The sequence below is a fragment of the Carcharhinus amblyrhynchos genome, chromosome 15 (genome assembly GCF_965287045.1).
Source record: "Carcharhinus amblyrhynchos chromosome 15, sCarAmb.v2.hapA, whole genome shotgun sequence".
NCBI classification, from domain to species: domain Eukaryota; kingdom Metazoa; phylum Chordata; class Chondrichthyes; order Carcharhiniformes; family Carcharhinidae; genus Carcharhinus; species Carcharhinus amblyrhynchos.
Window position 1 is genome coordinate 68,999,990 of NC_137338.1, and position 14,067 is coordinate 69,014,056.

A 14,067-nucleotide genomic window follows, 5' to 3' on the forward strand; every position below is an offset into this window, starting at 1 on the left:
ACTATATAATAAATACGTTGACTCTTTCTATGAGCCTCCCACCTGCCATAGAGCCTTCTGTCTCTCCCACATGCTGCTTTCTTCTCTTGGACCCTTGCTGTGAGTGAGGGTTGGGAGAAGAAGAGCGAGCGGCAAGAAGAATTACTTTGGAGCTAGAGCAGCATTGAGTTGTCAAGGTAAGCCACAAATGGGAGGATCAACAAAAGGGAGAGGCTGCTCCAAAACGGTGCCAATCTGGCCACACAGCCTGACATTGGACCCTGTGTGAAACAATGTTAAAATGAAACTCCCAATATCGAATATCAGCCCCATTAACTGCCTGATGTTAAAAATGTGGCAACTTAAAATGTAGAATTACTGTAATAGGTTGTACAAGTGGCAGAATTTAATACCGAGGAGTGTGAGGTGATGCATTTTGACAAAAGTGGGAGGGGAGACCATATTGTAGCTGTAAAGCCTGTGTAGGATTGGAGGCTCTAGGGTTTCAAGTGCAAGGGGGCAGAATGAATTGAGGGTGTTAGCAAAGCATATGGAAAGACTGATTGGAGAAGCTGAAGTTGTTCTCCTTCGAGCAAAAGAGTTTGAGGGGAAATTTGATAGAGTGCAAAATGATAACAGGTATCGTTAAGATAGACAAAGAAAAATCTGTTCCCATTAGCTGTTCTAATAAGGACAGGAAGACACAGATTGAAGTTTTTGTGAGAGAGAGACTGGGAACTGTAAAGGAGAGCTTTTTTTTAACGCAATGAGTGGTTATCATCTGGAACTGACTGCCAATGAAGCTGGTGCAAGTGGAGAAGGTCAATAATTTGAAAAGAAGATTGGACCAGCATGCAAAGGAAATAAATTTGCAGATTATAGAGGGGAAGAATGGGACTGACTGTTATTCTAGGTTTTTCACTGAGTTTTCAGCCTGCTATGGTTCAGGTCAAAAACTCCAAAGTGTTTTATGGAGCCTGTCTGGGTCATAAGTTTTGCATCTTGAATTTAGCTAGGATAAGCATGAACTGTTTCATTTCAGGTATGATTCAAATGACCCACTGGGGAGCTTTTGTCAAAAGAAACTTAAGAATATTGTTAACGCATGGAAAGAAAATTAGCAATAACTTTCATCAAATTACAAACAAAAACAAAACAACCACGAAAAACCACCTTTAACAAATATATCTAAGATGTTCCAATCAAACCAAAACCTTCCATAGACAAAACCCTTTAAAAAAGTTCAACATAGCAAAGTCTAATGCTCACGTGATACTGGAATTGAATCCTTTGGAAGAAAGCTGCAACTTTCTTGATATACTCAGAACAGCTTCCCAGAACCCCAGGTCAAGCCACCAACAGCAGATTCAAGACCTTGATTTCAGATAGCCAACAGAATTTCCAAATAAACAGGGGGAGAGTAAAAAACACTTCTTGCTGTCCCTTCTAAAAATTAACCTGCAGCTCAGAACTGAAAATGAAAGAGTTCCTGTCACCTAACCTGCCAACCAGTTTTCCTCCTAACAATGCAGGGTCATAAAACTAATCTCAGAAAGTACCTGAGGCCCCCATTTGAGCCACTTAAGGAGTAATAAAAGGACATCTCATAGACAGCCCAGCAGCAATGAGAAACACTGAAGCTGTGAGAGTTCCAGAGATTATGATTTTAAAAAAACCTTACTTAAAGGTACACTAATGTCACAAGTCCTCCATTTTCATCACAGTACTTTAATAATGTGCTGCCAGTGCTTTTTTAAATGCATGTTATTCAGTGGCAGTGTCGTTGCTGACAGCGATGCAGAATAATTGTTAACTATGACCTCTGGTTTCATTCTTTTATACTGTTTACATAGATTCACTGTTGGGAATAAATTTTACTTGTGTTGAAGCTTCGGGGTGGGGTAAAGTTTGCTTTAACTTTGATAGTGTTCATACCAGTGATTCTGCCACTGAAAGATGACAAGGACTTTCTCCTGAATATTGAAGGGTACATGACATTTAGGAAGGACAGGAGACTAGTAAAAGGCAGAGGGGTAGCTCTGTTAATTAAGGATGACATTGATATAATTGAGAGCCTACCTTAGCTCTGGAGTGCAAGACATAGAATCAGTTTTGATGGAAATGAGAACTAGTAAACCAAAATCACTTGTGGGGAATGGTTTATAGGCCTGTGTACTGTGAGCACTTTTGGTCTCCTTGTTTAAGTAAAGATATTATTTCACCAGTAGCAATTCAGAGAGGGTTCACTAGGATGATCCCCACAGCGGGATTGTCTTCTGAATAAAGGTTAAACAGGTTGGGACTCTACTCATTGGAATTTAGAAGGATGAGTAATAGTCTCATTGAAACATAGGATTTTTAAGGGGCTTGACAGGGTGAATGTTGAGAGAATGTTTTCCCCTCATGGGAGAATCTAGGACAAGAGGGCATGGTCTCAGTATAAAAGAGTGCAAATTTTCTTCTCTAAGTGTTGAGAGTCTTCGGAACTTCTTGTCACAGAGAGCTGTGGGAGCAGAGTCTTTGTGTATATTTAAAAGCTGAGATAGATCGATTTTTGATCAGTAAGGGAACCAAGAGTTATAGGGAAAGGGCAGGAAAGTGGACATGAAGAATGTCGGATCAGCCATCATCCTGTTGAGTAATGGAACAGGCTTGAAGAGCTGAATAGTCTACACCTGTTCCTTATGGTCTTATTAAACAATAACCACACTCTGGAATGGAGTATACAAGAAGGCTTAAAGTGGGATTGTGAGAAAGATATGGTGATATCATGGGTTATTTCTACAGATAGATTGGGAGAATCAGTTTGACAAAGGTAGCTGGATGATGAGTTTGTAGAATATTTTTGTGACAGTTTATTAGAGCAGCAAATTGCAGAACCAAACAGAGAGCAGATACAGTGGTTAGCACTGCTGCTTTACAGTGCCCAGGCCCGGGTTCAATTCCCAGCTTGGGTCATTGTCTGTCTGAGTCAGCACGTTCTTCCCGTGTGGATTTCCTTGTACAATCCGAAAGACATGCTAGTCAGGTGCATTGACCATGCTGAATTCTTCCCTCAGTGTACCCAAACAGGCACCAGAGTGTGGAGACTAGGGGATTTTCACAGTAACTTTAGCGTGAATGGAAACCTACTTGTGATATTTATACTAGATTTGATAATGTGCAATAAGACAGGATTAATTAATGACCTCCGACTGAAGGTGCCTCTAGATAACAGTGATCATCATATAATTGAACTTCACATTTAGTTTCAGGAATGGACCTAAGAATGGTGTTTTAAACTTGGTGTATAATTCTGCAAAGGTGAATGGTAGGTCAGAGTATTAGACAGAATATGGCATAAATGAGTCTTTTTTCTGATTGGCAGTAATGAGTGGGGTTCCGCAGGGATCTGTGCTAGGACTCCAATTGTTCACATTATATATTAATGATTTGGAAGAGGGAACTGAATGTATTATCTCCAGATTTGCAGATGACACAAAGTTGGATGGGAGGGTGAGCTGTGAGAAGGATGCCGAGATGTTTCAGCATAATTTGGACAGGCTGAGAGTGTGGGCATGTGCATCGCAGATGCGGTATAATGTGGATAAATGTGAGGTTATCTATTTTGGTAGCAATAATACAATGATAATTACTTGAATGGGTGGAAATATGGTGATCACAATATGGTTGAATTTCTGATGTGATCACAATATTTGAATTTCTGATACAGATGGAGGATGAGAAAGTAGGGTCCCAAACCAGTGTCCTCTGCTTGAACAGAGGGGAGTATGATAAGATGAGGGCAGAATTGGCTAATGTAAACTGGGGGTGCAGACTGGTTGGTAGGACAGCTGAGGAACTGTGGAGGATTTTTAAGGAGATCTTTTTCAGTACTCAGCAAAAATATATTCCGGTGATAAAGAAGGACTGTAAGAAAAGGGATAACCAGCCGTGGATATCGAAGGAAATAAAAGAGAGTATTAAATTAAAAACCAATGCGTACAGAGCAGCTAAAAATAGTGGGAAATTAGAAGATTGGGAAAGATTTAAGAAACAACAAAGAACAACTAAGAAAGCGATAAAGAAAGGAAAGATAGATAGAGTATGAAACTAAACTAGCTCTAAATATAAGAAATGATAGTAGAAGTTTTTACAAATATATAAAGAAGAAGAGAGTGGCTAGAGTGAATGTTGGACTCTTGGAGGACGAGAGGGGGGATTTAATGGTGAGAAACGAGGAAATGGCTGAGACTTTAACTAAGTTTTTTTGTGTCGGTCTTCACGATGGAGGACACAAATAGCTTACCGAATATTAAAAATAGAGGGTTGGTAGGAGATGAGGTCCTTAATACAATTCTGTTACTAAAGAGGTAGTGCTTGGTAGACTAATGGGACTGAAGGTAGACAAGTCCCCGGGACCGGATGGAATGCATCCCAGGGTACTGAAAGAAATGGCAGAAGTAACAGCAGATGCGTTAGTAGTTAGTTATCAAAATTCGCTGGACTCTGGGGAAGTGCCGGCGGATTGGAAAACAGCTACTGTTACGCTGCTGTTTAAAAAAGGTAGCAGACAAAAGGTGGGTAACTACAGGCTGGTTAGCTTAACGTCCGTAGTTGGGAGAATGCTAGAATCCATCATCAAAGAAGAAATAGCAGGACACCTAGAAAAGAACAGTTCAATCAAGCAGGCGCAGCATGGATTCATGAAGGGGAAGTCGTGTTTGACGAATTTACTGGATTTTTATGAAGCTGTGACTAGTGCGATAGACAGAGGGGAACCGGTGGATGTGGTGTTTTTAGATTTCCAGAAGGCGTTTGATAAGGTGCCTCAGAAAAGATTGCTGCAGAAGATTAGGGTACACAGAGTTGGGGGTAAGTTAGCGTGGATTGAGAATTGGCTATCTAACAGGAAGCAGAGTGTTGGAATAAATGGGTGCTTTCCTGGTTGGCAATCGGTGACTAGTGGCGTGCCGCAGGGATCGGTGCTGGGGCCTCAACTGTTTACCATATACATAGACGATCTGGAGGAGAGGGCTGAGTGTAGGGTGACAAAGTTTGCTGATGACACGAAGATGAGTGGAAAAGTGAATTGCGTGGAGGACGCGGAAAGTCTGCACAGAGATTTGGATAGGCTGAGTGAGTGGGTGAGCATCTGGCAGATGGAGTATAACGTTGGCAAATGTGAGGTTATCCGCTTTGGAAGAAATAATAGTAGGATGAAATATTATTTAAATTGTGAAAAATTGCAGCATGCTACGGTGCAGAGGGACCTGGGGGTCCTTGTGTACAAATCACAAAAACTCAGTCTGCAGGTGCAGCAGGTGATCAAGAAGGCGAATGGGATGCTGGCCTTCATAGCGAGGGGGGTAGAATATGAAAACAGGGAGGTCTTGCTGCAACTGTACAAGGCAGTCGTGAGGCTGCATATGGAGTACTGTATGCAGTTTTCGTCCCCTTTTTTGCGTAAGGATATATTGGCCTTGGAGGGAGTACAGGCTGATACCAGAGATGAAGGGGTTAGCTTATGAGGAGAGATTGAGTAGATGGGGCCTGTACTCATTAGAATTTAGAAGGCTGCAGGGGGGGGAGGGGGGGAGATCTTAAAGAGACTTACAAGATAATGAAGGGGCTAGATAGAGTAGAAGTAGAGACATTCCTTCCACTTAGAAAGGAAACCAGAACTAGAGGGCACAGCCTCAAAATAAGGGGAGGGCAGTTTAGAACAGAGTTGAGGAGGAACTTCTTTTGTCAGAGGGTAGTGAATCCCTGGAATTCTCTGCCCATTGAAGTGGTGGAGGCTACCTTGTTGAAAATGTTTAAGTCACGGATAGATAGATTTCTGATTGATAAGGGAATTAAGGGTTATGGGGAGCAGGCGGGTAAGTGGAACTGATGCACTTCAGATCAGCCGTGATCTTATTGAATGGTGGGGCAGGCTCGCAGGGCTAGATGGTCTACTCCTGCTCCTATTTCTTATGCTCTTATGAAATTGAGAGAAATGGATACTCAACGAGACCTTGGAATCCTCATGTATCAGTCGCTGAAAGTAAGTGCGCAGGTACAGCAAACAATAAAGGCTGCAAATGTTACATTGGCCTTCGTGGCGAGAGGGTTTGAGTATAAGGATAGGGATGTTTTACTGCAATTGTATAGGGCATTGATGAGGCTACACCTGGAATATTGTGTGCAGTTTTGCTGTTCTTATCATAGAATCATAGAAACTGTACAGTGCAGAAAGAGGCCCTTCGGCCCATTGAGTCTTCACCGACCACAATCTCACCCAGGCCCTACCCCCATATCCCTACACGTTTACCTGCTAATCCCTCTAACCTACGCATCTCAGGACACTAAGGGGCAATTTTAGCATGGCTAATCAACTTAACCCGCACATCTTTGGACTGTGGGAGGAAACCAGAGCACCTGGAGGAAACCCATGCAGACACGAGGAGAATGTGCAAACTCCACACAGACAGTGACCCAAGCTGGGAATTGAACCCAGGTCTCTGGAACTGTGAAGCAGCAGTGCTAACCATTGTGCTATCGTGCCGCCCATATTCCTTATATGAGGAAAGATGCCCTTGCTATAGAGGAAGTACAGCGAAGGTTTACCAGGCTGATTCCTGAGGTGGCAGGTCTATCATATGAGGAGAAACTAAGTTGGTTAGAAGTCAAAACTTATAACATAGAAACTTATAAAATTCTGACAGGGTTAGACAGGGTAGATTCAGAAAGAATGTTCCCAGTGGCGGGGGTGTCCAGAACCAGGGTCATAGTTTGAGGATAAGGGGGTAAACTTTTTAGAACTGAGGTGAGGAGAAATGTCTTCACCATGGTGGATGTGTGGAATTCAGTTGAGGCCAAAATGTTGTCTGATTTCAAGAAGAAATTATATATAGCTCTTGGGGCTAAAGGTATCAAGGGACATGGGGGGCAAGGGAGGACCAGGATGCTGAACTTGATGATCATCCATGATCAAAATGAATGACGGAACAGGCTCAAAGGGCCAAATGGCCTACTCCTGCTTTTAGTTCCTATGTTTCTAAAATAATGAGCAGCAAAGAATGACTAAGCCATGAATAATGTGGGAGTCAGAGAGAAAATATGCAGAAATATAAAAACCAAAGTTTCTACAGGTATTTACAAGGGAAAAGTGTAACTCAAGTGAGCATTGGTTCGCGAGAGAGTAAGAATGGAGAAATGAAAATAAGGAAAGGGGGGATGAATTTAACAGATATTTTGTCTTCACCTTAGAGGCAGAAGTAACATTCCAGCAATAATTGTGAGTCAGGAGGTGAAAAGGGAGATTACAATCATCAGGGAAATGGTACTTAAAAATTTATTAGAACTCATGGCTAGCAAGTCCCCAGGTCCTCGGATCTGAAAAGAAAAGGCTGCTGAGATAATAGATGCATTGGTTTAACTTTTCCAACATTCCCTACATTCTGGAAAGGTCCCATCAGATTGGAAAATAGCAAATGTGTCTCTTCTATTCTATAAAGGAGGCAGACAGAAAACCAGCTAGCTTAATATCTCATTTGCTCAAATCAGGCTAAGTTGGGGTTATAGCAGGATACTTAGAAAGTCTCAGTGCAATTATGCAGAGTCTACATGGAATTGTGAAAGGGGAATCATGTTTGACTAATTTATTGGTGTTCTTTGCGCAAGTATTATTCATGTGGTTAAGGGGAACCTGCAGATGTGGTGTACTTAAGATTTTCAAGAGGCATCTCACAAGGTGCCACATCAAAGGTTACTACAAAAAATGAAAGCTCACATTAGCACAGATGGTGGATTGGTTAGCTAACAGAATACAGAGTATGCATAAATGGGTCATTTTTGGTTTGCAAGAAGTGATAACTGAAGTGCCACACAGCTCAGTGCTGGGGCTTCAACTATTTGCAATTTGTACCAATGAGATGAATGAAAGGACCAAATGTATGGTTGCTAAATTTGGTGATGACAGAAATAGCTGCTGCATGTTGCTGAATGGGAACTAATTAAAATGGAAAAACAATGGTGACAGCAGAAATACTCTTCAAAGGACCGTAGGAGGAGAGGTAATAAGCCGTGGATAACGAAGGAGGTGAAGGAAAGTGTTAAATTAAAAGCGGAGGAATTTAGAGTAGCTAAGAGCAGTGGGCGAGAAGAGGATTGGGAAAGGTTTAAATGTCAACAAAGATTGACAAAGAAGTTGATAAAGGAGGGTAGGAGAAGCTATGAAGCTGGGCTAGCACTTAATATAAAAAAGGATAGCAAGAGTTTTTATAAATATATAAAAAGGAAGAGGCTGGCTAGGGTGAACGTTGGTCCTTTAGAGGATGAGAAAGGGGAGCTAGTGGTAGGGGATGGGGATATGGCTAAGGTCTTGAATAACTTTTTTGTTTCTGTCTTCACGGAGGAGGACGTGAATAATTTGCTGGGTGTTAGCGATGGAAAGGTGGTAGGACTGGAGGGTCTTAATGACATTACTGTTACTAGAGAGGTGGTGCTCGACAGACTGGAGGGGCTGATTGTGGACAAGTCCCCAGGACCGGATGGAATGCATCCGAGGGTTGTGAAAGAAATGGCGGAGGTTATAGTGGATGCCTTGGTGGTTATTTTCCAGACGTCGCTGGATTCCGGGGAAGTGCCGGAAGATTGGAAAACGGCTAATGTTACGCCGTTGTTTAAGAAGGGTGCCAGGCAAAAGGCAGGGAATTATAGGCCGGTTAGTTTAACGTCTGTGGTAGGTAAAATGTTAGAATCCGTCATTAAGGAGGAAATTGCGAGGCATCTTGAAGGGAATTGCTTGATAGGGCAGACGCATCACGGTTTCATTAAAGGGAAGTCGTGTCTGACAAATTTACTGGAGTTCTATGAGGATGTGTCTAGGGCAGTGGATAGAGGAGAGCCGGTGGATGTGGTCTTTCTGGATTTTCAGAAGGCGTTTGACAAGGTACCTCACAAGAGGTTATTGCAGAAGGTCAGGGGACATGGAGTTGGGGGTAGGGTGTTAGCGTGGATAGAGGATTGGTTGTCAAATAGGAGGCAGAGAGTGGGGGTCAATGGGTGCTATTCGGATTGGCGGTTGGTGACTAGTGGGGTGCCCCAGGGGTCGGTGCTGGGGCCTCAGCTATTTACCATTTATATAGATGATCTGGAGGAGGGAACTGAGTGCAGGGTGTCGAAATTTGCTGATGACAAAAAGATTGGGGGAAAGGCAAATTGTGCGGGGGGTGTGGAGAGTCTGCAGAAGGATCTAGATAGGCTGGGCGAATGGGCCAGGAAATGGCAAATGGAATTTAATGTTGGCAAGTGTGAGGTGGTCCACTTTGGTAGGAATAATGGTAGGAAGGACTATTACTTACGTGGCGAAAAACTGCAGCAGGCAACGGTGCAGAGGGACCTCGGGGTCCTTGTGCATGAGTCGCAAAAACCCAGCTTGCAGGTGCAGCAGGTGGTCAGGAAGGCGAATGGGATGCTGGCCTTCATAGCGAGGGGGATTGAATATAAAAGTAGGGAGGTCTTGCTGCAGCTGTATAGGGCATTGGTGAGGCCGCAGCTGGAGTACTGTGTGCAGTTTTGGGCGCCGCACCTGCGCAAGGATATTTTGGCCTTGGAGGGAGTGCAGAGGAGGTTTACTAGTCTGATACCGGAGTTGAGGGGGTTGAGCTATGAGGAGAGGCTGAATAAACTAGGCTTGTACTCGTTAGAGTTTAGAAGAATGAGGGGAGATCTCATTGAGACGTATAAGATGATGAATGGGATGGATAGGATAGAGGTGGAGAGACTCTTCCCGCTCAAAAAAGACAGTAGGACTAGGGGGCACAGCCTCAAGATAAAGGGGAGGCGGTTTAGAACGGAGTTGAGGAGGAACTTCTTCACTCAAAGGGTGGTGAATCTCTGGAATTCTCTGCCCGTTGAAGTGGTGGAGGCTGCCTCGCTAAATATTTTTAAGAAGCGGGTTGATGGGTTCTTGATAAGAGAGGGGATTAAGGGTTATGGGGAGAGGGCGGGAAAGTGGAACTGAGCCACGACAGATCAGCCATGATCTTATTGAATGGCGGGGCAGGCTCGAAGGGCTAGATGGCCTACTCCTGCTCCTATTTCTTATGTTCTTATGTTCTTATGATCAGCCTCTGACAAATTTTATCAGAGGCTAATTGTACTTTATGAATTGTACGCTCACACGTCACATGCTTCCTGCAGTGTATCAGTATAAAGTATCCTGATTGGTTAACACCTGCCAGCCTATTAAATACTGATCAATAGTGGAACTGCTGTGAGATAAAGTGTTTCATCTTGGGCAGAGTGTCAGGCAGTAAGCTGATGACTCTGAGAAAACCAAGATGACGTGCTTACGCAGATTTTGCTTGCTGTGAGATAGTTTGATTTAAGGATGTGGCTTGGACCTGGGCAGCTTGTGTAATATGTGAAGAAGAGACTCGAGTTGGGATAGAAACAACAAGTGCAAATGCTTAGAAATGGGAAGTGAGAATGTGAGTGTCGGCATTCCTCAGCAGACCCATCAGTGTCAACCGCTGAATGGTTTGGATGGCGACAATGTGTCAGAGCTCGTATGGTGCGAGTAAGACCATGTCTTCCTGAGGACGGATTAGTGGACGTTATATGTACAGACTTCCAGAAACCCTCTGATGATATGTTCCATAGCAATTTAGAGAGTTTAGCAAGCTGGCAAGAGACAAAAACTGATGACTGCATAAAGATTGTCTCAATTAAACTTTGAGAGACAATAAGGGAATAATGACTTCAAAATGGAAATTAGATATCCACATTGGACAAGATTATGCTGAAATAGGAAGAATTTAGGGACATGAATGTGGAATTTGAAATACAAACATAGCCATGATTAATAGTGGGGCTGGATTAAAGGGCCAAGTGACTGCCTTCTCCTACTTCATATATTCATATGAAATGGAGGTCTGTCTTTGCAAGGTCTGTCAGACTGGGTGGCGCGGTAGCATAGTGGTTAGCACTGTTGCTTCACAGCTCCAGGGACCCAGGTTCAATCCCTGGCTCAGGTCACTGTCTGTGCAGAATTTGCACATTCTCCCTGTGTCTGTGTGGGTTTCCTCTGGGTGCTCTGGTTTCCTCCCACAGTCCAAAGATGTGCGGGTTAGGTGGATTGGCCAAGCTAAATTGTCTCTTAGTGTCCTGGGATGTGTTGGTTAGACGGATTAGCGGGTAAATACGGGGATAGGGTCTGGGTGGGGTTGTTGTTGGTGCAGACTCGATGGGCCGAATGGTGCCTCTCTGCACTGTAAGCATTCTATGGCTTGCATTTTAGTGTTTATACAATTTCAGATTGCTTTTCCTTAGTGTTAAGTGTACCTATTCCGCATATAAACAGGCTCTGTACCTGTGTTTATGTTCCATGTAAGTCTTCTCCTACCTTCATCTCACCATGTATCTATTATTCATTTATTTCTGATGACGCCACTGCAAAGTTTGTGTGATGTTCTTCTGTGTTAAAATTATGTAGAAAATGGAGTTGTTAGAGGTTAAATGGATGGAAAGGGTGGTGTATTAGACAGCTGAGGGTCTGTAATTGTGTGTTCAGGAAGGAGATGAGATACTATTCCTGAGCTTGATTATAGGAATATTGAAGATCAGAGGAACTGATGAAGTGGGAACGTAGCAGATTGCATGGTTTATGATGATCGGTCTGTAATGCTTGCACCATTAGTGAGTGCTGCTTTAGCACCTTCCCAGCCATCAGTTTGTGAGGTAGCTAAGTGGATGTCTAGGACAAGTTTTTCAATTCTGGCCTTTTGTACCTGACACATCAGCCACGACTGAAAGCTGGAACTAGAATTTGTATGTTCTTTGAAGAACTCCATCATTGTTCACAGCTAGATCCTTATGTAGACACTGTTGATTTAAATACATGGAATGAGATGATACAAACTGATCCCAGTGAGAGCTGTTCTGAGTTTTCAAATGAGGTTATCCTCACTTCTGTTTCGTTCTTTAGGAAGTATTGAAAACTACACAGATGCAGATTTATTACATTGCAGAAGGAAACCATTCAACCCATTGTAACTGCACCAGCCCTCCGAATGAGCAACTCACCTAGTACAATTCTGCCACCTTCTCTCCATAACTGCATATTCTTCCTTTCCAGATAGCAGTGTCAATGGGATGTGTTTCAAAAATATCTATGATGAATTCAATATGGTTATAATCATTTCTCCCCCCACTTACCTCCTTGAAGATTCCATCTCCTATGTATTTGTCATCCTGCTTCCCTCAGTGTCTCATTGTAAAACCCACTGAGGGGCATTTAAATTTTCAGCTACGTATGGATTGTAATTAACACCAGTAAGAAGCTCAGATTCATAGATGATCCAGTCTCTGATTTCAGGTTGAGAGCACCATGAGATAGTTGATAAAATAGTAATAATGGTTGCTGCTGCTTAATATTTGCAAGCATTGGATCAGTCACAACTACTGGTTAAAGTTTATCATGTATGTCAGTTGTTTTGGGTTTTAATGCAATGACATGGAGTTATTTGTCATTTTCATTGTTTTCTATACAGGTTTTGTGACAGACGTCTGCATTTAGATCTTTGCCTACTTACCTAATTTACCGGTATCCTTTTGTAGCTTCTTATGGGATGGTGCAGTGATTAGCACTGCTGCCTCACAGCGCCAGGGACACAGAGTTTGACTGTGGTCTTGGGTGACTGTGCGGAGTTTGCACGTTCTCCCTGTGTCTGCATAGGGTGTCTCTGGGTGTTCTGGTTTCCTCCCATGTCTAAAGATGTGCAGGTTAGGTGGATTGGCTGTGCTAAATTGCCCCTTAGTGTCCAAAGATACGCAGGTAGGTGAATTTCCATGATAAATGTGTGGGGTTATAGGGATAGGACGGTGGAGAAGATCTGGATGGATTGCTGTTTTGGGGAGTCGGTGCAGATTTGATAGGCCAGATTTGTTTTCTATGGTTCTTATGTCCTGTCCACAATTTACTTTCTTACCTATCTTTATGTCATCAGCAAATTTGGCAATCGTCAGGGACGCTATCAACCCCTTCATCCAAGTCATTTATCTAAATTTAATGTATTTTCAAAAGATGTATGTGGATGTTGCCGGGACTAAAAATTGCAGCTATGAGGAAAGCAAGATTGGATAAGCTGGAGTTGTTCTTGGATAGGAGAAGGCTGAGGGGAGATTTGATTGAGATGCACAAAATTGTGAGTGGAAGGAAAGGTCCTGTTTTCTTCAGCACAAGGCCAGTGACGCGAGGGTAAAGGTTTAAAATGATTGGCAGAATGTTTAGAGGGGAGATGAGGATTTTTCTTTTTCAGCCAGAGGGTTGTGAGGATCTGGAACTCGCTGCCTGAAAGGGTAGTCAAGGCAGACACCCTCACCTCAGGTGTCTGGATATTCACCTCAAGCACTGTAACCTCCAGAGTTATGGACCAGATGCTGGGAAGTGAGATTAGGCTGAGTGGCCCGTTTTTCAGTCAGCAAAGATATAATGGGCCTCTTTCTGTGCTGTAGACATTTTATGATTCTATATAGATTTGAGATTTCAAAATTTTCTTGGTCATTTGCTACTTACTACTTTGAAAGAAAAAGTATTTTTCAATCATAATGTATCTAATTTTAAAAAGTAACGCTGTAGAGTTTGAGCGTGGTTGGAACAGATTAAATCTTTAACTACATTCAGACTTCAATTTCACTTTGCTTTTCAGAAGAGGCTTACAGTGTCTTTCCATGACCTCGGTATTCTTTACAGCCAATGAAGTACTTTTGAAGGCACTATAATGTAGGAAAGACAGCAGTCAGTTTCCTTACAACAAGCTGCTCCACACAGCTTGGTCGTGAATCTGTTTTAGTCATACGTGGGAGAGAAATATTGGCCAGGACACTGAGGAGATCACTCCTGCTGCTCTTTGAATAGTGTCACAGGATAATTTACTTGGTTGGACATGGTCTCAGTTTAATGTCTCACCTGAAAGGCAGTGACTTTGACAGTGCAGAGCTCCCTCACTGGGAGTGAGAGCCGAGAATTATACTCAGCTCCCAGGAGTGGGACTTGAGCCCACAACCTCCTCAGAAACGAGAGTGCTACGACGAGAGCCACAACTAAAGCCATGTCGT